General features: G+C 46.6%; 1 long non-coding RNA gene across 1 annotated transcript in view; it reads right to left on the bottom strand.

Moving 5' to 3' along the window:
- Positions 1–1,611: 1,611 nt before the first annotated feature.
- The window catches only part of LOC140344797 (uncharacterized), a 27,497-nt gene continuing 4,305 nt past the window's right edge, over positions 1,612–24,803 (bottom strand). The window contains exon 2 of the long non-coding RNA XR_011923670.1: positions 1,612–1,982. This is a non-coding gene — a long non-coding RNA (uncharacterized lncRNA). The remainder of the gene's footprint in view (positions 1,983–24,803) is intronic.

The raw sequence follows: 24,803 nt of genomic DNA, 5'->3' as shown, positions 1-24,803 counted from the left end.
ATTTGAATGACAGAGTGATCAGAAGGGGAGTTTGAATGACAGAGTGATCAGAAAGAGAATTTGAAAGGTACAGAGTGATCAGAAGGGGACTTTGAATGGCACATGAGTGATCAGAAGGGGAATACCGGTATGAATGGCACATGAGTGATCAGAAGGGGAATAATCTTTCAGAAACTTTTGTTCTAGATTTTCCTCCTTTAAAATTGGGTGCGTCTTATATTCCGGAGCGTCTTATACGGCGAAAAATACGGTAATGTAATTTGAGTGACTGCTTTGAGTCCGATGACATCACATTCAAGATGATGGCACCCAGCAGCAGCCCCAGGGCTTTCAGATGTCTACACAACAGAAGCTTTTACAGGTTTAATATTTTAAATAATGTACAAATAATCTTGCAGGAAGATTTTTATTTAAATATTTGGGCTGCGGACAAGATCTCTTTAAGGGTGAACTGCAGTTTAATCTTTCAAATCTAAAGTTCATAGTTGTACAGTCTCCTCTCCTATCTTGCACTTCCCATACATGTGCACTAGATGGTGCAGCATATCATATAGAGTCCAGCTCAGTGTTCTCCTCAGACTCTTAGCTGGGTGAATCATGGTGCTGTTTATGGGGGGTTACTGATGAGTTGACTCACATTACGGGGGCTGCCCCCCGACTACAGTTTCTTCTCACCCAGCCTAAAATAAATTTCTTGGTTGAGCACTGCAGCTCAGTTCCATCATCCAGAGCATCCAGCATCACTCAGCCCTTCAAAGCAGATGTATCACAAATTTTACTTAATAGAAAAAGGTAGATTACCCGTCTATACAGGGGAAAAATGTGCTAGTTTAAAAATAACTAAATAAATAAAAAAAGCCCAAAATTCTCCCCTCGACACGACAAATGTATACTTTTCAGTCACTGAATAAAATAAATTGTCAATCTCACACAAGATGACTTGAGTGGAGGGATCTGTGAAAGTAAAGGGAAGTGTGATTTTGTTATTTTACTTTCACCCTTTATGAGCCCTTGGACAGGACATACGACTTGAATTAGGGCTGAAGGCTCTTGCAAGACATACTGGCCCTGATTCATCAAGCAAAATCGGACGCTCGCGCATTCGTATTCGCGAGCTGAAATCGCAAGGCATCGCGCTAGTCATCAACTGGATAAGATCGCAGAACTGTTTAAAACGTTTATGTGCGCCAAGAAAAACGCATATTTTAGAATCACTTATTTCTTTTCTGTTAGGCAAGAGTTAACCGAGTTCAACTCCTCTCCATAGGCGCAAATACATATTTATATATTTATTCATGTGCCACAATAACTATAAATATATATATATATATATATATATATATATAGCAATATACACAAATATATACATGGAAAATACTTTTAACATAAAATCCACCCCAACTCAACTTTCTTTTATTTTTTTAACTATTACAAGATATGTTTACTGGTGTACCTATGTAAAGGATCATATTGATCAATGATCATGACATTTCCAAGTGCAAAAACCAAACAGCCACTTTTGACAGACTGCGCAAGTGCTAATTGCAAGTGAATTGTTATCACCTGTGCGCTTAATTTGGAGCATATATAAGGGTGTAGTTTAGCTTGCTCTTTTCTTTTGTCTTTTTCTTGTTGGTGAGGCTGTTGGTTTGTGTGAAATCCTGTTGCTGTATTTGATACTTATGCTATTTAGCACAATAGCTTCTTTTTTAATTTTTTGGACTTGGAATGTTTTGATGTATATTTTGAAGTCAATAGTAATGCTATGTTATTGTGTTTGTGGCCATATTGTTTGCTTGTCAAATTCTGCCTTTACTACCACTTTTCAATGTTTATCCTGCATAACGATGTTCTACTCTACTTTTCCACCCTTAAGTGTGGCTTTACATGTGTTTTGTTTGTTCTTTTCAATTTTGTTACTGTAAAATTTTTAGTGCTGTGCATTTTATTTTGTTTTTGATGTTTTTAGATTTGACTTTGACCTTTTAGCAAATGTTTATTTTGATTAAAGTTATTTCTAAAATGTTGTTGCTTGTTTGTTTTTTCGCTCAGGAATGTTTTAATGTTTTGATTTTAAAAATATTTGCGCATAACTATGCGCAACATGGACGCTGGTAGCATGCAGGTAAAGATTCGCATACAGCCGACGCACGTGCAACCGGGGCACGTGCGAATGCTTGGTGTGGTCACGTTCTCAAGTAGGCGGTGGTTAATGAGAAAGTTTGTGAGAGAGAGAGGACATTATGCCGCGCGCATTGTTTGCTGAGAGGGAGCTGCGTTTTATTATTAAAGTAAGTGATTTTTTTTTTTTAGAAAAGTTTAATGGCAACGCCAATCTTTCATACTCCTTGAGACGCTGCACAAGATGTTCAGGATAGGTCCCACTCCTTGCAGCCTCTGTGGCCTGGACCCTTTTGACGTGTCTGAAGTTGTCACTCACACGTTTTTGACACTGGGTAATGGTCCGTTGTGTACTGCCCACTGCATTAACACTCGTGGCAATTTCCTCCCAGAGTCCCTGCCTTACAGCTTGGGACGTCCGAGAGTGCAAGTCCCCACGGAGTCTATGAAAATGGAAAATGTTGAACATAGGACTCCATGAGGGCTGAATTTTGCTCAGGAGTGAAGCCGGTTGCCCTGGAAGCAGAATCCCTGGTCCGGCTCAAACTGGCTGAGGTGCCAGGTTGAGGGACCAGGGGCCTAGATGTTACTTGGCGTGCTTCACAGAGCAACCTAGCTGGCCTGAGGGAGCTGCCTGTTGGTCAATTGACTGAAGACCCTGGGGTGGTAGTGGTGGTGGGGCCGCCAGCAGCAGCAGTGGTAGTGGTGGTGGTAGCAGTGGTTGTGTCCATTCTCCTTGACTCCATGTAACTAGAAGTGAAAAAATTAGAGTTATGGGGCAACACACACAAAACATTTTTTGGAGGAATAAAGTCAATGGTGTATTCTGTTCCTTTTCCTTTGTTCGTTATTCAGTTTTTCGCTTTTTTTCCAGTTTTTTCTCTTTTTCTTTTTCTCTTTTTTTATTTTGCACAGGTTTTTGGTTTGCATGACCAGAATGACTGCAAATTTATAGGGATGCAGACGCGCGCAGACGCACGCAGGCGTGCGCAGACGCACGCAGGCGTGCGCAAACGCACGCACGCACTCACACGCATGTTCATTTAAATGCGCGCCATTCAAGGATTTTTCTTTCTGTTGTCATGGATCCAGATTTGGACTTTGATTTATTTTTTACTGCTGCTGCTGCTGCTTTAAACAGCGCATATCTTGCATTAGAAGAAGAGCAGCAGCAACCAGAGGAGCAACTAGAGCAGGAAGCTCATACCTCCCAAACGGTCCGGGCACCACGTGTCTTCTTGGAGCGTGGCCGCCTGGAAAGTTTGTGTGACCAGGATGTCAAAAGGCGTTTTCGCCTGTCTCGCCAGGTCATCCTACACCTGTACAGCTTGCTGGAAGAGAAAATTGCTCCAAAAACTAAGAGAAGCCAGGCAGTGCCAGGAATGACCAGGCTCTTGGCCACTCTCTATATTTTAGGAAGGGGTTCCGTTCAAACCTCCTCGGGCTTAATTTGTGGACTAAGCCAGCCTACAGTTTCCAGGGTTTTTGCGAAGGTCATCGATACCATTGTGGACCTTGTCCCACTATATTTGCATTTTCCTCATACAGCTCAGGAGTGGAGGAAGGTAAAGGAAGATTTCTTCAGGCGAGCAGGATTTCCAAATGTTTTGGGGGCCATTGACTGCACTCATGTGGCCATTCAGGCCCCCAAATCGCAGGAAATGTCGCTTCGCAAACGGAAGCAATATCATTCACTGAATGTCCAAATAGTCTGTGATGCCAACAGGAGCTAATTAATTGCTATGATCTCACCATTGACATCTTAACAGATCCTCCTTAATCGCGCAGCTGAAATCTAATCGCCTTAATTGCTATGATCTCACAATTGACATCTTAACAGATCCTCCTTAATCGCGCAGCTGAAATCTAATCGCCTTAATTGCTATGATCTCACGATTGATATCTTAACAGATCCTCCTTAATCGCGCAGCTGAAATCTAATCGCCTTAATTGGCAGATTTGCAAGCATCCGGCTTGGTAGTAAATGCGAATGAATGAGCGCATATGACTCCAGCCCACGGTAAACCGGCTCGATATAACGGCGCGAAATAACGCGCAACCAGCGATCTAGGATTTTCATTGGTGAATTAGGGGCACTGAGTAAGGATGCAGCGATAAGACTCTTTAACCTCTTAGGATTTGTCTGTAAATGTTCAAAAGTTAAAGATGTTCAATGAAAGAGTGACCTAACCCCCTCTTCCTTCCATTTTTCTCATCATCAGGTGTCCAGTCTGTTTTTTTCATCTAGTTGCAAAATACCTTAAAAGCTGATTGGTAATACTCCTAAAGGGCCCATGTAACATAAACTCAGCTGAGAAAACATTGGCTTTCTAGATAGTTACTTAGGTGCACATCAGGCAGGATCCACCATTTAGTGATGGTAACTAGTGTTGGTCGAAAAGCTCACTATTCGATTCGACCGCTATTCGGTCGAATAATGCATAATTATTTGGGTGATCGAACGTCGAATTAGAACTCCATTAAAGTCAATAGAGGAAAAAGTTGGGTTGTTTTTCGTGTAGAGCTTCTACAGCCTATAAATACATTTAAAAAGACATGTTACTCCCCAAGCTCTGCACAACCCTGTACAAGTATAAAAAAAATAAGGAAGTCTTTTTTCTGTTGCTGGCAAGGCCGTTTTATGGGGCGGTCAAGGGAACATGCCGGATTTTATATGGTCTCCCCACTGCCCAGTACCCAGCTCTAGATGCCAGACTAGACTCAAGCTCAACAGGGTCTTCCTTCCCCGCTAATTCCGCCAAGCTTGTTCCCTTTCATGTGGTTTCGCTACATAGTAGGGAGGGAAAGAATCTCATGTAATCGCGTTCATCCATTCATTTCTCCAATAGCTACAGCTTCAAAACCGTCCATATAGGTTATGGCCTCAACCTCTAATGCCCTCCTTGCTCCATCTCAGGGCCCACTGCCTCCTCCTCATGCTGTTATTGCTGCTGGCTGCCCAGTACCCAGCTGAAGATGCCAGTTACAATGCTGTGCATGCTCCGTCTCAGAGCTCACCGCCTCCTCTTCCTGCTGTTCCTGCTGCACGCCTCAGGCTTAACCAATATGAGCCATCAGGATGCAGGTATACTACTGATGAGCCAGCTGATTTGAGTGGGTGGCATCTTTAACCCTGCAGCTCGAAGCGTAAGTGGAAGTGAACATCAAAAACATGCAATTGGTGCAAATCTGCCAGTGTGGCGCTGTAGAAATTCCCTTCTATGATGTCCCAGCGACCCTACAAGGTGGTGGTCAGTTCTGTAATGACGCACTTGGCGGTAAATTATGCCATTGTGCATTTCACCCAGAGATCCCCCAATGTGTCCTTTGCAAATGACATCTCACCCTTCCCTTTCAGCTGCTTCTCAGTCCGAAACTCATCATTCTGCAGTATTTTCACAAGATCCTTGTTGACAGATCCTTGAATGGAGTCTCCCAGGACGGCCACATTCATGTGGAGTAGTCTCCGGACGTCTGCTGAGCTCAATAACTTCATTGCTCAATGTGGTCATCCGGAACCTCTCGGTTCCTGTTAAATATACCGGTGTCTCTCATCTCATCCCCCCAACATATACAGAAGGACTGCTGTCCCACTTCCCAGTTCCGGGGTACTATACACAGAAAATCAGTCCAATAAAGTGTGGTACCAATGGATGAACAAAAAGACGTGGCCTTCTATATTCAACCACAAATTTCAGATTACACGCTTGTATTACAAATTTCGGGGTGTCATTAAAGATGGCTACACCCAGCCCTAGATGCCAGTTACTAATGCCTTCCACACTCCGTCTCAAGGCCTGCTATTGAGTGAAAGCACATGAAAGAAAACGGGGCTTGGCAGAATCAGCAGGGAAAGAATATCATGTTGAGCTTGAGACTAGTCTGGCATCTAGAAGTGGCTACTGGGCACTGGGCAGGCAGCAACAGTAATAGCAGGAAGAGTAGTAGCTGGGCCCTGAGTAGTGTGGATGTCATAGTTAACTGGCATCAAGAGATGGGTACTGGGAGGAGGAGGCGGTAGGCCCTGAAATGGAGCAAGGATGGTTTTAGTGGTTGAGGCCATGACCTAAATGGACAGTGTAGAAGCTGTAGCTACAGGAGACATTGCTGTGTAGGGGACTGCCTTTTCCTATCTTCTAGCTGTAACTTTGTAAAATGCAGCATGGACAGCATTGTTTACTGGCATCTACAACTGGGTACTGGGAACGCAGCATCATTTACAGCAGGAGGAGGAGGAGGCGGTGGGTTCTGAGACAAAGTGTGGACTGCATTAGTAATTGGCATCTAGAGTTGGGTACTGGGCAGCAGTAGTAACAGCATGAGGAGGAGGCATGTAGCAATGAGATGGAGTGTGGACAACATTAGTAATTGGCACCTAGAGTTGGGTACTAGGCAGGTAGCAGCAGTAACAGCAAGATTCAAAAGCTCTGAGACAGAGCGTGAACAGCATTAGTATCTGGCATCTAGATATTGTTACTGGGCAGGTGGGAGCATCATTTACAGCAGGAGAAGGAGGAGGCAGTGGGCTCTGAGATGGAGTGTGGATGGCATTAGTATCTGGCATCTACAGTCGTGTACTGGGCAGGTGGCAGCATCAATTACAGCAGGAGCAGGAGGCGGTGGGCTCTGAGATGGAGTTTGGACGACATAAGAATCTGGCATCTAGAGTTGGGTACTGGGCAGGGGGCAGCATCTATTACAGGAGGAGGAGGAGGCGGTGGGCTCTGAGATGGATTGTGGACGTCATTAGTATCTGGCATCTAGAGTTTGGAACTGGGCGTGCGGCAGCATCACTTATAGCAGGAGGAGGAGGAGGCGGTGGGCTCTGAGACGGAATGTGGACGGCATTAATATTTGGCATATAGAGTTTAATAATGGGCAGGCGGCAGCATCATTTACAGCAGGAGGAGGAAGAGCCAGTGGGCTCTGAGATGGAGTGTGGATGGCATTAGTATCAGGCATCAGTCGGGTACTGGGCAGGTGGCAGCATCATTTACAGCAAGAGGAGGAGATGGAGGCGATGGGCTCTGAGGCGGAGTGTGGACGGCATTGGTATTGGGCATCTAGAGTTTGGTTCTGAGCAGGCGGCAGCATCATTTACAGCAGGAGGAGGAGGAGGCGGTGGGCTCTGAGATGGAGTGTGGACGACATTAGTATCTGGCATCTAGAGTTTGGTACTGGATAGGCGGCAGCATCATTTACAGCAGGAGGAGGCGGTGGGCTCTGAGACGGAGTGTGGATAGCATTAGTATCTGGCATCTATAGTCGGGTACTGGGCAGGTAGCAGCATCAGTTGCAGTAAGAGGAGGAGATGGAGGTGATGGGCTCTAAGATGGAAAATAGATGGCATTAGTATCTGGCATCTAAAGTTTGGTACTGGGCAGACGACAACATCATTTACAGCTGGAGTAGGAGGTGTTGGGCTCTGAGATGGAGTGTCGACGGCATTAGTATCTGGCATCTAGAGTTTGGTACTGGGCAGGCAGCATTATTTACAGATGGAGGAGGAGGCGGTGGGCTCTTGGATGGAATGTGGATGGCATTATAATCTGGCATCTAGAGTTTGGTACTGGACAGGCAGCAGCATCACTTACAGCAGGAGGAGGCGGTGGGCTCTGAGACGGAATGTGGACGGCATTAGTAATTGGCATCTAGAGTTTAAGAATGGGCGGGGGCAGCATCATTTACAGCAGGAGGAGGAAGAGGAGTGTGGATGGCATTAGTATCTGGCATCAGTCGGGTACTGGGCAGGTGGCAGCATCAGTTACAGCAAGAGGAGAAGATGGAGGCGATGGGCTCTGAGACAGAGTGTGGACGGAATTAGTATCTGGCATATAGAGTTTGGTACTGGGCTGGCGGCAGGATCAATTACAGCAGGAGGAGGTGGCGGTGGGCTCTGAGATGGAGTGTGGATGGCATTAGTATCTGGCATCTATAGTCGTGTACTGGGCAGGTGGCAGCATCAGTTACAGTAAGAGGAGAAGATGGAGGTGATGGGCTCTGAGCCGGAATGTGGATGGCATTAGTATCTGGCATCTAAAGTTTTGTACTGGGCAGACAGCAGCATCATTCACAGCAGTAGGAGGAGGCGGTGGGCTGGTCAGCATTATTATCTGGCATCTATAGTTTGTTACTGGGCAGGCAGCAGCTTCACTTACAGTAAGAGGAGGAGGAGGTGGTGGACTCTGAGACAGAGTGTGGACGGCATTAGTATCTGGCATCTAAATTCGGGTACTGGGCAGGTGGCAGGATCATTTCCAGCAGGAGGAGGTGGTGGGCTCTGAGATGGAGTGCGGACGGCATTAGTATCTAACATCTAAAGTTTTGTACTGGGCAGACGGCAGCATCATTTACAGCAGGAGGAAGAGGCGGTAGGCGCTGAGACGGAGCCTGGATGGCATTAGTATCTGGCAACTAGTGTTTGTTACTGGGCAGGCTGCAGCTTTATTTAAAGTAAGAGGAGGAGGAGGTGGTGGACTCTGAGACGGAGTGTGGACGGCATTAGTATTTGACATCTAGAGTTTGATACTGGGCAGGCGGCAGCATCAATTTGCAGCAGGAGGAGGAGGGGGTGGGCTCCAAGACAGACGGTGGATGGAATTAGTATCTGACATCCACAGTCGGGTACTGAAAGTGCGGCAGCATCAGATATACCCGGAGGAGGAGATATAGGCGATGGGCTCTGAGACGTGGATGGCATTAGTATCTGGCAACAAAATTCAGGTACTGGGAAGGCGGCAGCATCATTTACAGCAGGAAGAGGAGGCGGTGGCCTCTGAGATGGAGTGTGGACGGCATTAGTATCCGGCATGTAGAGTATGGTACTGGGCAGGTGGTAGTATCATTTACAGTCGGAGGAGGAGGAGGTTTGGGCTCAGAGACGGAGTGTAGACTGCATTAGTATCTGACATCAAGAGTTCGTTACTGGGCAGGCAGCAGCATCATATATGGCAGGAGGAGGTGGTGGGCTCTGAGACGGAGTGTAGACGGCATTAGTATCTGGCATCTAGAGTTTTGTACTGGGCAGGCGGCAGCATTATTTACAGCAGGAGGAGGAGGAGGCGGTGGGCTCTGAGACAGAGTGTGGACGGCATTAGTATCTGGCATCAAGAGACTGGTACTGAGCAGGCGGCAGCATCATATACATCAGGAGGAGGAGGCGCTGGGCTCTGAGTTCGAATGTGGACAGCATTAGTATCCGGCATCTAGAGTTTGGTACTGGGCAGGTGGCAGCATCATTTACAGCCGGAGGAGGAGGAGGTTTTGCCTCAGAGACAGAGTGTGGACTGCATTTGTATCTGACATCAAGAGTTTGTTACTGGGCCGGCAGCAGCATCATATACGACAGGAGGAGGTGGTGGGCTCTGAGATGGAGTGTGGACAGCATTAGTATCTGGCATATAGAGTTTGGTATTGGGCAGGTGGCAGCATCATTTACAGCAGGAGCAGGAGGAGGTGGTGGGCTCTAAGACGGAATGTGGACGGCATTAGTATATGGCATCCAGAGATTGGTATTGGACAGGCAGCAGGATCATGTACAGCAGGAGGAGGAGGTGGGTCTGAGACAGAGTGTGGATGGCATTAGTATCTGGCATCTAGAGCTTAGTACTGGGCAGGCGGCAGCATCATTTACAGCAGGAGGAGGCGGTGGGCTCTGAGACAGAGTGTGGACGGCATTAGAATCTGGTATCCAGAAATTGGTACTGGGCAGGCAGTAGCATCATTTACAGCAGGAGGAGGTGGTGGGCTCTGAGACGGAGTGTTGATGGCATTAGTATCCGGCATCTAGAGATTGGTACTGGGGAGGCGGCAGCATCATATACAGCAGGAGGAGGAGGCAGTGGGCTCTGAGAAGGAGCTTGGACAGTATTTGTATCTGGCATCCAGTGTTTGTTACTGGGCAGGCGGCAGCTTCACTTACAGTAAGAGGAGAAGGAGGTGGTGGACTCTGAGGCGGAGCGTCAATGGCATTAGTATCCAGCATCTAGAGATTGGTACTGGGCAGACAGCAGAATCATTTACAGCCAGAGGAGGAGGAGGCTTGGGCTCCTGTATATGATACTGCATTAGTATCTGGCATCCGGAGATTGGTACTGGGCAGGCGGAAGCATCATTTACAGCAGTAGGAGGAGGCAGTGGGCTCTGAGATGGAGTGTGGATGGCATCAATATCTGGCATCCAGAGTTTGGTACTAGGCAGGCAGCAGCATCATTTACAGCAGGAGGAGGAGGTGGGGGCCTCTGAGACGGAGTGTGGACTGCATTAGTATCTGACATCTAGAGTTTGTTTCTGGGCAGGCGGCAGCATCATATACAGCATGAGGAGGGGGTGGGCTCTGAGACGGGGTGTAGACGGCATTAGTATCTGGCTTCTAGTTTTTGGTACTGGTCAGGTGGCAGCATCATTTACAGCCGGAGGTGGAGGTGCTGGGCTCTGAGACGGAGCATGGATGGCATTAGAATCTGGCATCTAGAGATTGGTACTGGGCAGGCGGTAGCATCATTTCCAGCAGGAGGAGGAGTCGGTGGGATCTGAGATGGAGTGTGGACAGCATTAATATCTGGCATCTAAATTCAGGTACTGGGCAGGCGGCAGCATCATTTACAGCAGGAGGAGGAGGAGGCTTGGGCTCAGAGACGGAGTGTGCACAGCATTAGAATCTGGCATCAGGAGATTGGTACTGGCCAGGCGGTAGCATCATTTACAGCAGGAGTCGAAGTCGGTGGGCTATGGGATGGAGTGTGGACTGCATTAGTATCTGACATCAAGAGATTGGTACTGGGCAGGAGGCAGCATCATTTACAGCTGGAGGAGGAGGTGGTGGGCTCTGAGAAGGAGCCTGCACAGTATTAGTATCTGGCATCTAGTGTTTGTTACTGGGCAGACTGCAGCTTCACTTACAGTAAGTGGAGGAGGAGGTGGTGGACTCTGAGACAGAGTGTGGATGACATTAATATCTGGCATCTAAATACAGGGAATAGGAAGGCGGCAGCATCATTTGTAGAAGAGGATGCGGTGGGCTCTGAGATGGACTGTGGACGGCATTAGTATCTGGCATCTAAAGTTTTGTACTAGGCAGGCGGCAGCATAATTTACAGCAGGAGGAGGAGAAGGCGGTGGGCTTTGAGACGGAACAGGACGGCATTAGTTTTTGGTATCTAGAGTTTATTACTGGGCAGGCTGTAGCTTCATTTACAGTAAGAGGAGGAGGAGGTGGTGGACTCTGAGACAGAGTGCGGACGGCATAAGTATCTGGCATCTAAATTCGGGTACTGGGCAGGCGGCAGCATCATTTCCAGCAGGAGGAGGCGGCGGTAGGCTCTGAGACAGAGTGTGGACGGCATTAGTATCTGGCATCCAGAGATTGGTGCTGGGCAGGCAGCACCATCATGTACAGCAGTAGGAGGTGGTGGGCTCTGAGACGGAGTGTGGACAGCATTAGTATCTGGCATCTAGAGTTTGGTACTGGGATGCGGCAGCATCATTTACAGCTGGAGGCGGAGGCGGTGGGCTCTGAGACAAAGTGTGGACGGCATTAGTATCTGACATCCAGGGATTGGTACTGGGCAGGCAGCAGCATCATGTACAGCTGAAGGAGGTGGTGGGCTCTGAGTTGGAGTGTGGACGGCATTAGTATCTGGCATCTAGAGTTTGGTACTGCGCAGGCGGCAGCTTTATATACAGCAGGAGGAGGTGGTGGGCTCTGAGACGGAGTGTGGATGGTATTAGTATCTTGCATCTAGAGAATGGTACTCGGCAGGCGGCAGCATCATTTACAGCAGAAGGAGGAGGTGGTGGGCTCTGAGACAGAGTTTGGACTGCATTAGTGTCTGGCATCCAGAAATTGGTACTGGGCAGGCAGCAGCATCATATACAGCACTAGGGTGTGGTGGGCTCTGAGACAGAGTATGGACAGCATTAGTATCTGGCATCTAGAGTTTGGTACTGGGCAGGCGGCAGCATCATTTATAGCAGGAGGAGGAGGAGGCGGTAGGCTCTGAGACGGAGGGTGGATGGAATTAGTATCTGGCACCTACAGTCGGGAACTGGACAGGTGGCAGCATCAGTTACAGCGAGAGGAGGAGATGTAGGCGATGGGCTCTGAGACGGAGTGTGCACAGCATTAGAATCTGGCATCTAGGGTTTGTTACTGGGCATCTAGAATTTAGTACGGGGCAGATGGCAGCATCATTTACAGCAGGAGGAGGCAGTGGGCTCTCAGATGGAGCGTGGACGGCATTAATATCTGGCATCTAAATTCAGGTACTGGGCAGGCGGCAGCATCATTTAGAGCCGGAGGAGGAGGAGGAGTTGGAGTGTGGACGGCATTAGCATCTGGCTTCCAGAGATTGCTACTGGGCAGGCAGCAGCATCATATACAGCAGGAGGAGGTGGTGGGCTCTGAGACGGAGTGTGGACGGCATTAGTATCTGGTATCTAGAGTTTGGTACTGGGCAGAAAACAGCAACATTTAGAGCCGGAGGAGGAGGAGGCTTGGGCTCAGAGACGAAGTGGGGACTGCATTAGTATCTGACATCTAGAGATTGTTACAGGGCAGGCGGCAGCATCATTTACATCAGGAGGAGGAGGAGGTGGGCTCTGAGATGGAGTGTTGTCGGCATTAGTATCTGGTATTTAGAGTTTGGTACTGGGCAGGAAGCAGCAACATTTAGAGCCGGAGGAGGGGAAGGATTGGGCTCTGAGACAAAATGTGGACTGCATTAGTATCTGACATCCAGAGTTTGGTACTGGGCAGGCGGCAGCTTTATATACAGCAGGAGGAGGTGGCGGGCTCTGAGATGGATGGTAGACGGCATTAGTATCTGGCATCTAGAGAATGGTACTCGGCAGGCGGCAGCATCATTTACAGCAGGAGGAGGAGGCGGCGGCCTCTGAGATGGAGTGTGGATGGCATTAGTATCTGGCATCTAGAGTTTAGTACTGGGTAGGTGGCAGCATCATTTACAGCAGGAGGAGGTGGTGGTGGGCTCTGAGACGAAGTGTGGACGGTATTAGTATCTGGCACGGAAGGTGGATGGAATTAGTATCTGGTACCTACAGTCGGGTACTGGACAGGTGGCAGCATCACTTACAGCGAGAGGAGGAGATGTAGGCGATTTGCTCTGAGACGGAGTGTGGACAGCATTAGAATCTGGCAACTAGAGTTTGTTACTGGGCAGGAGACAGCATCATATACAGCAGTAGGAGGTGGTGGGCTCTGAGACGAACTCTGAACGGCATTACTATCTGGCATCTAGAGTTTGGTACTGTTTAGGCGGCAGCATCATTTACAGCAGGAGGAGAAAGCGGTGGGCTCTGAGACGGAGTGTGGACTGCATTAGTATCTGACATCTAGAGTTTGTTACTGGGCAGGTGGCAGCCACATTTACAGCACGAGGGTGTGGTGGGCTCTGAGACGGAGTGTTGACAGCATTAGTATCTGGCATCTGGAGTTTGATACTGGGCAGGCAGCAGCATCATTTTACAGCAGGAGGAGGAGGCGGTGGGCTCTGAGACAGAGTGTGGACTGCATTAGTATCTGACATCCAGAGATTGGTACTTGGCAGGCAGCAGCATCATGTACAGCAGGAGGAGGTGGTGGGCTCTGAGTCGGGGTGTGGGCGGCATTAGTATCTGGCATCTAGAGTTTGGTACTGGGCAGGCGGAAGCATCATATACAGCAGGAGGAGGTGGTGGGCTCTGAGACGGAGTGTAGACGGCATTAGTATCTGGCATCTAGAAAATGGTACTGGGCAGGCGGCAGCATCATTTACAGCAGGAGCAGGAGGCGGCGGCCTCTGAGATGGAGTGTGGATGGCATTAGTATCTGACATCTAGAGATAGGTACTGGGCAGGCGGCAGCATCATTTACAGCAGGAGGAGGAGGCGGTGGGCTCTGAGACAGAGTGTGGATGGCATTAGTATCTGGCATCCAGAGATTGGTACTGGACAGGCAGCAGCATCATATACAGCAGGAGGAGGAGGTGGGCTCTGAGACGGTGTCAATGGTAAGTTGACAATATTCACGACAACTTCTGATATATAGTAAAATAATCAAGGTTTTATTCACGCGTGGGAATCTCACAACAGACAAGGCAATAGAGGTTAGGACTGTCCTTTCCTATGTCTAAAGGAGTTTCTGAAAACTCAAGCAAAAATCTATATTTTATCTACTTCAGTTCCTTGCGTCACCGGTCATCCAATTCTGGGCTGGTCTCTTCTTTATTTTGCCTGGAGACAGACTAATTTATTAGTTTGCTTTTTACTGCCGCTGTACATTCCACTTTTATTTGGCTTTCTTGGGAGGGTTGTAGTTTCCACGTTCTCCTTATCTGCTGGCAGTTTCCATCATCTTCTTATCTGGTTTCACTTGACCAGGTGCAAGGCCAAGGCGCCTCCAGGAACCGAATAAAGAACAGAAATAACTGGGTTAGTCATTTTAATACAGAATAATATAGTTTGAGTTAATTCTCACTATACTTGTGGCTAGTATATATTCTATATACATTCACAACGGAGTGTGGACAGCATTAGTATCTGGCATCTAGAGTGTGGTACTGGACAGGTGGCAGCATCGGTTACAGTGAGAGGAGGAGATGTAGGCGATGGGCTCTGAGATGGAGTGTGGACAGCATTAGAACCTGGCATCTAGGGTTTGTTACTGGGCATCTAGAGTTAAGTACTGGGCAGGTGGCAGCATCATTTACAGCAGGAGGAGGAAGAGGCAGTGGGCTCTAAGACGGAGCATGGACGGCATTAATATCTGGCATCTAAATTCAGGTACTGGGCAGGCGGCAGCATCATTTACAGGAGGAGGAGGAGGAGGCTTGGGCTCAGAGACGGAGTGTGCACAGCATTAGAATCTGGCATCTAGAGATTGGTACTGAGCTGGCAGCAACATCATATACAGCAGGAGGAGGAGGCGGCAGGCTTTGAGATGGAGTGTGGATGGCATTACTATCTGGCATCAAAAGTTTGGTACTGGGCAGGCGACAGCATCATTTACAGCAGGAGGAGGAGTCGGTGGGCTCTGAGACGGAGTGTGGACTGCATTAGTATCTGGCATCCAGAGATTGGTACTGGGCAGGCGGCAGCATCATATACAGCAGGAGGAGGAGGAAGTGTTGGGCTCTGAGACGGGGTGAGGATGGCATTAGCATCTGGCATCTGGAGTTTGGTACTGGGCAGGCGGCAGCATCATTTACAGTCGGAGGAGGAGGCGGTGGGCTCTGAGACAGAGTGTGGCTGGCATTAGTAGCTGGCATCCAGAGATTGGTACTGGACAGGCAGCAGCATCATATACAGCAGGAGGAGGAGGTGGGCTCTGAGACGGAGTGTGGACTGCATTAGTATCTGACATCTAGAGATTGGTACTGGGCAGGCGGCAGCATCATTTACAACCGGAGGTGGAGGCGGTGGGCTCTGAGACAGAACGTGGATGGCATTAGTATCTGGCATCTAGAGATTGGTACTAGGCAGGCGGCAGCATCATATACAGCAGGAAGAGGAGGAGGCGTTGGGCTTAGAGATGGGGTGAGGATGGCATTAGCATCTGGCATCTGGAGTTTGGTACTAGGCAGGCGGCAGCATCATTTACAGTCGGAGGAGAAGGTGGCTTGGGTTCTGAGACGGAGTGTGGACAGCATTAGTATCTGGCATCCAGAGGTTGGTACTGGGCAGGCTGTAGCATCATTTACAGCAGGAGGAGGAGGCAGTGGGCTCTGAGATGGAGTGTGGACGGCGTTAGTATCTGACATCTAGAGTTTGTTACTGGTGTTGCACCTCAAGATTGTTTATGAATATGTAAATAGATATGTATATGTATATAGAGACTAGGTATGTGTGCGTCCTAATAATTAGACTGTATCTAACTAGCATGAAACAATACAATACAGAAAGGTTGTGTTTTAACATGAAACCTGTGTTATCTTGATCTGGCCATAGGGCCTCCCTAGGGGGTCTCCAAGTATGGGACTTCACAGAGTGACACACAGGTGATACAACAGCTGCCAGGAGACAAGACCTATTTTCCCATAACAAACAGATCACCAATATGGCCATTAAAGGGCCATAAATCCATCCGCCTGAGGAAACAGGAGATGTATTGGGGTGATGACCCAGCTGGACATTTATAGACCCCTAAACATAGATTCCAGCTGGAGATTTTTATATCAAATTTAGTTGGGAGGTTCATCAAATGACAGTAACCAATCCCAATCTAGTGGGGTGGGTGCCAACTGATGGTCATCATACCAAACACACCCACTAACGAATCAAATAGTCCCAATGTTACCGAATGGGACTTAACTAAATAAAAAGGGGAGCTGGAATATAACAAATGAGGGAAGAGGGAATGATGGGAGCTCTGAGGGAATCAGGCTCATAGAGTACCCATCAACATCGTAACAGGTAGCTATTACACATTCCTGAATTGCATTCTATTTGATGTATTGTGTATTAGGTAGTTATTAGATATTGTAGGGGTTACTACTAATGACTTATGTCCATATATATATATATATATATATATATATATATATATATATGTATCATTGATTGAAGTTCCTATGTGTTTAAATATCTGACAATATTGCTGTGTACTCTGTCTTACCTTGTTTTCTTAATTAAACTGCTTGAATGACTAGCTATTATTTGTGCATGAACCTTCTTTAATTGAATATCTATATGCATTGATAAAGGATATAATTTCCATATTTATGCAGATAAAAGATAGACAAAATATTCCTAATTAACACTGGGCAGGCGGCAGCTAATGTACAGCAGGAGGAGGTTGTGGGCTCTGAGACGGAGTGTGGTCGGCATTGGTATCTGGCATCTAGAGTTTGGTACTGGGCAGGCAGCAGCATCATTTACAGCAGGAGGAAGAGGCGGTGGGCTCTGAGATGTAGTGTGGACAGCATTAGAATCTGGCATCTAGAGTTTGGTACTGGGCAGGGGGCAGCATCATTTACAGCAGGAGGAGGAAGAGGCAGTGGGCTCTGAGACGGAGCGTGAACGGCATTAATATCTGGCATCTAAATTCAGGTACTGGGCAGGCGGCAGCATCATTTACAGCAGGAGGAGGAAGAGGCTTGGGATCAGAGACGGAGTGTGCACAGCATTAGAATCTGGCATCTAGAGATTGGTACTGGGCTGGCAGCAACATCAGATACAGCAGGAGGAGGAGGCAGCAGGCTTGGAGATGGAGTGTGGATGGCATTAATATCTGGCATCAAAAGTTTGGTACTAGGCAGGCGGCAGCATCATTTACAGCAGGAGGAGGAGGTGGGCTCTGAGACGGAGTGTGGACTGCATTAGTACCGTGTTTCCCCGATTTTAAGACATCCCCAATAAATAAGCCACCCCCCATTTTTGAAAAAATAATTAAAATAAGACACTCACCCGTGAATAAGACATGCTCTGAGATCCGATCCTGTGTGTGTCTCCTTGATGGAACATGAGTGATCATGAGTGACTTTCAACAATAAATGTGTACTGTAGTCTTCTTCATGGAAAAATAAGACATCCCCTGAAAATAAGACCTAGGGCATATTTTGGCATTTCAAAAAATATAAGACAGTGCCTTATAATCGGGGAAACAGGGTATCTGGCATCCAGAGATTGGTACTGGGCAGGCGGCAGCATCATATGGAGGAGGAGGAGGTGTTGGGCTCTGAGACGGGGTGAGGATGGCATTAGCATCTGGCATCTGGAGTTTGGTACTGGGCAGGCGGCAGCATCATTTACAGCAGGAGGAGAAGGAGGCTTGAGCTCTGAGAATGAGTGTGGACAGCATTAGTATCTGGCATCCAGAGGCTGGTACTGGGCAGGCGGTAGCATCATTTACAGCAGGAGGAGGAGTCGGTGGGCTCTGAGACGGAGTGTGGACGGCATTAATATCTGAAATCTAGAGATTGGTACTGGGCAGGCGGCAGCACCATTTACAACCGGAGGTGGAGGCGATGGGCTCTGAGACGGAGTGTGGATGGCATTAGTATCTGGCATCTAGAGATTGGTACTAGGCAGGCGGCAGCATCATATACAGCAGCAGGAGGAGGAGGAGGCGTTGGTCTCAGAGATGGGGTGAGGATGGCATTAGCATCTGGCATCTGGAGTTTGGTACTGGGCAGGCGGCAGCATCATTTACAGAAGGAGGAGGAGGCAGTGGGCTCTGTGACGGAGTGTGTACTGCATTAGTATCTTGCATCTAGTGTTTGGTACTGGGCAGGCGGCAGCATCATTTATAGCAGGAGGAGGAGGCGATGGGCTCTGAGACAGAGTGTGGACGGCATTAGTATCTGGCATCCAGAGATTGGTACTGGGCAAGCAGCAGCATCATTTACAGCAGAAGGAGGAGGAAGCAGTGGGCTCTGAGTCGGAGCGTAGATGGCGTTAGCAGCATCATATACCGCTGGAAGAGGAGGAGGCGGTGGGCTCTGAGATGGGGTGAGGACAACATTATTATCTGGCATCTAGAGTTTGGTAATGGGCTGGCCGCAGCATCATTTACAGCAGAAGGAGGAGGAGGTGGTGGGCTCTTAGGCAGTGCGGTGAAGGCATTAGTATCTTGCATCTAAATTCGGGTACTGGACAGGCAGCAGCATCATTTATAGCAGGTGGAGGAGGTTGCGCTGGGCTCTGAGACGGAGTGTGGACAGCTTTAGTATCTGGCATTCAGAGATTTTTTACTGGGCAGGCGGCAGCATCAATTTATAGCAGGAGGAGGAGGAGGCAGTGGGCTCTGAAACAAAGTGTGGATAGCTTTAGTATCATTCATCTAAAGTTGGGTACTGGGAAGGCAGCAGGACACTTTCCACACCTACTATCTAGTGAATCCACATTCAAGGGAACGGACTTGGTGGAATCCGCGTGGAAATACTTACATTTTTTATCATTTGTGGATATCTAGCAAGTGCTCTCACAGTTAAATATCTGTATTTGTTTCACATAAATACATACATTTTTATGGGTTTTAGGATACATACCAAGTGCTATCAGAATAAAATATTGGTATTTTTGGAGAAAAATATATCATTTTAAATGGTCTTTTAGATCAATACCAAGTACTATCAGAAATAAATATCTAGATTTTTGGGGGAGAAATATAGAAATTTTCATGGCTTGGAGATATATAGCAAAGTGGGATCAGAATGAAATATCTGTGTTTTTTGAAGAGAAATACTGAATTTTTTATGGGTTTTAGGATAGATACCAAGTGCTATCATAATAAAATATTTGTATTTTTTTACAAACATTTTTAGTTATCTTTTTGTGATAGATTGCAAGAGGTATCCCAAATTATACCTCCTGTAACATAACACAAATGCCAGAAAAATGCCTATATTTATCCATAAATAAATACAAATATTTCATTCTGATAGCACTTAGTATCTATCCAAAAACCCATAAAATTTTCTTTAGTTCTGTTAAAAAAATACAGATATTTAATTCTAATCCCACTTGCTGTCTATCTAAATATCCATAAAAAAATCTGTATTTCTCTCTAAAAAATATTGATATTTAAATATGAATCATAATTAAATATCTGTTTTGTTTGGAGAGAAATACATACATTTTCACGGATTTTTTAGTAGATAGCAAGTTGTAGCCTGAATAAATATCTGTATTTGTTTTTTACAGAAATACAGAAATCTTGCTGTTTATTTTGATAGATTGCAAGTGGTTTCATATTTAAATATCTGTATTTTTTACAGAAATGTTTCTGTTTATTTTGAGAGATTGCAAGTGATATCAGATTAAAATATCTGTATTGTTTTTACATAAATACAGAAAATTTTATGGATTTTTTTCTAGATAGCGAGTGGTATCAGAATGAAATATCTGTAATTTTTTTACAGAAATACATACATTTTTCAGTTTATTTTGATAGATTGCAAGAGTTATCATTATTTATGCTAACTCTTGCAATCTATTAAAATAAACAGAAAAAATTCTGTATTTCTGTAAAAAAATTACAGATATTTATAAAATATTTGTAAGTTTTTACAGAAAAGCAGTTAGCATAAATTATTATAACTAGAGTGATCAGAAGGGGATAATGGCACATGAGTGATCATGAGTGATTTTCAACAATAAATGTGTACTGTAGTCTTCTTCATGGACAAATAAGACATCCCCCTGAAAATAAGACCTAGGGCATATTTTGGCATTACAAAAAATATAAGACAGTGCCTTATCATAGGGGAAACAGGATATCAAAATAAACAGAAAAACTTCTGTATTTCTGTAAAAAAATACAGATATTTAATTATGATACCACTTGCAATCTATTAAAATAAACATAAAAATTTCTGTATTTCTGTAAAAAAAAAACAGATCTTTTTTAAAGATACCACTTGCAATATATCAAAATAAACAGGAAAAAAATCTGTTTTTTTCTGTAAATTAAATGCAGATATTATTTTTGATACCACTTGCTATCTATCCAAAAGGACAGAAAAATTAATGTATTTCTCTACTAAAAAAGAAATATTTAATTATACACAGCTCCATTACAAGTGATAAAGGCCTCAAAGTAGATAGATGCAGAGGGCCCTGAGGGAGGTGCTCGGTAAAAAAAATTAGCCAGTTAAACAGCTCCATTGCAAGTTATAGACCTCAGAGTCAGAGTAGAGGTAGAGGACCACTAGGGGGAGAAGTAAAGGAGATGCAGAAGGCTGTGAACGTGCTCTTCCCATCAAGGTGTCCATGCAGCAGTTGACGACTAATCAGTACACTCTGCAGAAGGGGTATTGAAGTCATTGCCGATCCAAGCCTTATTTATTTTAATAAAAGTGATTTGTTTGACATTTTCTGCGGACAGCTGAATCTGTTTGTCACTCACTACGCCCCCTGGGTTTGCAGGTTGTAGATGTCCCATACAGAGCTCAGGTATTCCTGCACCATGACCATGAGTACTGCTGCTGAGTGTCATTGGCAATTGCTGCACGACTGGCAGCTTGCTTCCGCTGAAAAAAAAGCCTGCATAGTTTGGCTTAGACGACCTCTACTGCTGCTGCCACCCATGCCGCTTAAAGCAGTTGTTTGGCTCCCATGGCTGGTGGAACTGCCATAGGGATCCCTGCTGCTGCTACTGCTGAAGGCAGCTGGAAAGGCTGAGCACAAGTCCCCTACAAGCACTTCTTGGTAGTGCAGCATTTTAGGTCCCCTGTATTGGGGCAAGATCAGTTGTATCTCAGGCTTGTAACTTGGATCCAGTAACATAGCAATCCAATAGCCGTGAGTTTTTGTTTTTATGTGTTGTATGCGTGGATCTTTGGCTACTCCTGCATGAAGGCTGTCATGTGGTTCAAACTACCCACAGTTGTGGTAATTCTGGACCCGCACTCCTGTGGATGGAACAGCACCACAGAGTCCTCCTCCTCCTCCTCCGCCTGGTCTTGCCATTCACGGAACATGCTGCCTTGTGTTTGGGTGGATTGATGCCATGTACCCTCAATATCCTCCTCTGCCCCTTCCTCCTCTTCTCCATGCCTGCAATGTCCTCCTCATCCTCTTCCTAGATTTGTGATGCACTATGCCTAGTAGGCACGCATGTCCGAGATGATGTTTGAAACGTCATCTCTTGATGCAGCGTCTGCTCTGTGTCGTGTCTGAGATCCACCATCGTCTGTTCCAGCAGGCATATGATGGGGATGGTGTCACTGACACAGGCCTGATCTCTGCTGATCATCCTGGTGGCCTCTTCAAAACATGACAATACAGTGCACAAGTCCTCAATTTACAGCCACTCCGCAGGGCTGAAGAAGGTAGTGTAGGTATATACCTGAACAAACAGACTCTGCCGCTGCAGCATGTAAAAGGTGGAATTCCAACGTGTGGCGACATCACAAATTAACCAGTGCACTGGCAGGTTGAGATTTCTCTGTAAATCCACCAATCTGGCACTGGCTATGTACGACTGGCGGAAATGCGCTGACAACTTTCTGGCCTTCAGCCACAGGGGCTGGAGGCCTGGGTAATTCCTAAGGAAGGGCTGTACTATCAGGTTCATGACGTGAGCCAGGCAAGGTACGTGTGTGAGTTTCCCACAACGCAGGGCTGCCAGCAGATTGGCCCGTTGTCACACAGGACCTTGCCTGGCTGAAGTCTGTTGGGAGTTAGCCACATGCTCCAGCAAGGCACTTAGAATGGCTGCGCCCATGTGGCTAAGGGGACCCAGGCTTCGCAACCTCAGGACTGCGTGGCAACGTCTGAATTGTTCACCGAAAAAGCAAACTGCAGGCAAAGTGTCCCTGGAGGAAGAGGTTGAGCACAAGAGTCAAAGGAGGAAGTGGAGGTTGAGGAGGAAATTGCATGGTGATGTGCTCTGGGCAGAGATGCAGGCCTTGCTGCAGCTGCATCTTCCCCTGCTGCCACTAAAATTAGCCAGTGAGCTGTATAGGAAATCTATCTTCCCACTCCATGCTTGCTCGACCAACTGTTGGTTGTCAGGTGCACCTTGCCAGGGCCATGGACACATTGCTCTGCAGTTGTTCATGCAAAGCAGGAACACATTTTTCTGCAAAATACTGTCACTTAGGCTTAACATACTGTGGGTACACACAGAGGAATGCGTAATGGAAAACACATTGGAGTCCACCAGCAGTTTGAGTTTGCTTCTTGGGCGGAGGTGGTCACACAGACCTCTGTGCTCATGCAACTTGTTCCAAGTTTGTTTGGGTTTTTGCCTTGTTTCAAGTGTTGAGCACACAGTTTGCAGATGACCATAGTGTTGTCATCACTATGGACATTAAAAAATGCCCACACTGGCGAACATCTAACTGGGCCGAAAGGTGCTCTGGAGCTGGTGCTCGTGGTGGCGGTCTGCAGTTGTTGAAGCATAGCTGTGGTGACAGCTTCCAACGATTTACGTCTATGACTTGCCTCACTGGTACTTGAAGAATGCAGAGTGTGGGCAGCTTTTACCCTCTTCCTCCCTCTCCCCCTATGAGGGCAATCTGCAACCTCCTCCTCTTCTTCCTCCTCCTCCTCTTCTTTCTGCCTATGATGAACACCTTGTTCGCCCCATGTCGGATCAAGGACATGGGGGAAAGTAAGTTGGGGGAAAGCCTGTGAACTGACTCTCTTCGTCAGATGACTGAAACAACTGAGCATCCTGAAGGAATGCTTGTAGCTTCGCCTCTCCAACCCCTTGGTGGGACTCCTCTACATACCGCCGTACACGTGACTTTCCAGCCGCTGATGAAGAACTAGGAGGAACAGGTGTATCATGGACTGTTTGGGACACCTGTAAGGCCTGTGTCTGGGACTGGGATAAAGAGGCGGTAGAATCACTAGACCCAGGCTGGGTCATGTACTCCACTATGTCTTCTGCCTGCTGTGGCAATGATGGACCCCAACAGCAGCACTTCTTGTTCTTGGGTCTGCAGCTAAAAACAAACTCATACTGCTGTAGAAATTTTTTTTTGTGGCTTGACACCCTGCAAAATATTTTGTAGCTAATATCCTATATGTATATGTAAATTTGTACAGTAAGTGGATTTTTTGATTGGGGGGAGGGGGGTTGACACAAAAAATGCAAGAGCGCTGTGTATGTTGCATGCAGCACTTTCCTTCAGTTGTGATGCTTGTAATATGCAGCACAGTATACAAAATATATACTGCAGTATACACTGCGTCTGTGTGTCTGTCTCTCAGTACAAGTGTGATACTGTTCACGCAGTCGGCGAGGAGACCCTGCGTCTGGCTGCGTGTATGTAACACACTGACTATCTATCAATCTATCTGTCTATCTATCTATCTATCAATGTATCTATCTATCTAGCTAACAGTGAAACACTCTACCTATCTGAGTACAGTAGATTTCAGGACTGCACCAATACAGTACAATCCAACAATCTATCTGACTAACAGTCGGAGTGTGACACAGTCTAACAAAGTAAAGCACTTTTTTTCACTTTGACAAAGCAAGCCAAGCAGCACAGAAAGGTTATGATGCTAGCAAATCTCTGTCAGGAGTGGTAAATGCAGGCACGCCCTGGCCTTATATAGGCCAATGGCTGCCTGTGTGGCATGCAGTGATGACAGCCTATCGGCTGCCTGCCCCAACAAACATGGAGGGGAGCATCCCTGCTGTTATTGGAGGGCCCTAGGCATCATGGTAGAGGTCCCTGGGCGATGTGGGAGGGTCAAATTCAGTGCTTCGAATTCAGCAAAATTCGGGTCGGGTCTATCCGAATTCGAACGGTCATATTCGGGTCGAACATTAGGACGACCTGAATTCAAACAACAACACTACTAATATTACCCTTATGAAAATGTAAAAGAGGTACATAAAATGAAACAATAAATAAATAAAACTACCATTAGAAATTACCTATATACAATTATTACTGTACACCTTGAAACTGTGTCTCCTATAACTGCTGGAGGAAGATCCAGCTCAAACTAATAAATGATGTTGCCTCCCTCAAAATACAGGCAAGAAAGGGTTACTTATAAGTCATGTTCAGTGACAGCAGCAGGGTCAGCTTGATGCTATGACCTCTGTGATATGTCCTCTGGTAGTAACAGCCAGGTGCTGCAAATGTGAAAATGTGACCCCCCTTTATTTAGGCAGAAGATTTGTCATTTTGCTGGTCTGGAACATTCAGATATGTGTTGACATAATGCCAGGAGGGACAGAAAGCAGCATGTTCTTAGAGAAGCAATTGTTGTTG

The sequence above is a fragment of the Pyxicephalus adspersus genome, unplaced genomic scaffold, assembly GCF_032062135.1.
Source record: "Pyxicephalus adspersus unplaced genomic scaffold, UCB_Pads_2.0 Sca19, whole genome shotgun sequence".
Lineage (NCBI taxonomy): Eukaryota > Metazoa > Chordata > Amphibia > Anura > Pyxicephalidae > Pyxicephalus > Pyxicephalus adspersus.
The sequence above is the reverse complement of the archived record's forward strand: the minus strand, read 5'-3'. Positions and strand labels throughout refer to the sequence as shown.